The sequence below is a fragment of the Laccaria bicolor genome, genomic scaffold, assembly GCF_000143565.1.
Source record: "Laccaria bicolor S238N-H82 LACBIscaffold_1 genomic scaffold, whole genome shotgun sequence".
In the NCBI taxonomy this organism is placed as follows: domain Eukaryota; kingdom Fungi; phylum Basidiomycota; class Agaricomycetes; order Agaricales; family Hydnangiaceae; genus Laccaria; species Laccaria bicolor.
Genome location: NW_001889872.1, coordinates 3,061,367 through 3,062,762, shown reverse-complemented (window position 1 = coordinate 3,062,762; position 1,396 = coordinate 3,061,367).

Below are 1,396 nucleotides of genomic sequence, written 5' to 3'. Positions count from 1 at the left end.
ATGTTACCCAACATGATGATCAGCATTGAGCCCTAATTTTTCCTGATTTTATTGCCATTTTACATTTGGAAATGCACCCTGGACCCTGAAAGGTCAGCTGCCACTAAAAATGAAATATTCATTGAAAGCGCCAGGTACACATATGAAAAGTGCAATGAAATCTCCTAGGAATAAGAATGAAATATCCATTGAAAGCACCAGGCATCCAAATGAGAAGCACAATGAGATATCCTGGGTTTAGCAATGAAATATCCAATGAAAGCACCAGGTATATCTATGAAAAGTGCAATGAAATATCCTAGGAACAAGAATGAAATATCCATTGAAAGCACCAGGCATCCAAATGAGAAGCACAATGAGATATCCTGGGTTTAGCAATGAAATATCCAATGAAAGCACCAGGTATATCTATGAAAAGTGCAATGAAATATCCTAGGAACAAGAATGAAATATCCATTGAAAGCACCAGGCATTCAGATGAAAATCACAATGAAATATCCTGGGGCTAACAATGAAATATCCAATGAAAGCGCCAGATATATATATGAAAACTCCAATGAAATGTCCTGGAGCTAAGAATGAAATATATATTGAAAGCGCCAGGCTTTCATATGAAAAGCAAAATGAGATATCCAGAGATAATGAATGAAATATTGCAGGAAATCGCAATACAATATTAATGAGATCACTTAGGCCATTTAATGAAAAAACCAAATGAAATACACAGGGAACTTAATGAATGAAAATACTAGACAACATAATGAGTTGTCTCATTGAACCTCTAGGCATTATACACATCGCCTTCCAGGCATGTGTCTGGTTTTTATCATAAGAGTGTATACCACTAGTGCTTGGGCAATATCATTGGCAATTTCATTAGCTACTTGGGCGACATCATTGCGATTTTCATTAGCTACTTGGGCAATATCATTGCGATTTTCATTAGCTCCTTTGGCAATATCATTGTGATTTTCATTAGCTACTTGGGCAATATCATTGGCAATTTCATTAGCTACTTGGGCGACATCATTGCGATTTTCATTAGCTACTTGGGCAATATCATTGCGATTTTCATTGGCTCCTTTGGCAATATCATGGGAAATTTCATTGGCTACTTGGGCAACATCATTGCGATTTTCATTAGCTACTTGGGCAATATTATTGGCAATTTTTAGTAATCAGGAGAGTGGTCACATGACCAAACTCCAAAAGGGGTCAAAAAACCAAAGTTGTAGCCCTGCACTGTAGCTTCCCAAATCTGTTTGAATTATGTTCTGAAGTGCTCCTGTTGTGGAGATATGAGGTAAATGAATGTCAAAAGTGTCGCGTTTTTTTTTTGATTTTTGTGTTTTTCTCCATGAAAACAAAACCAAATAACATAATTTCAGTATATTCA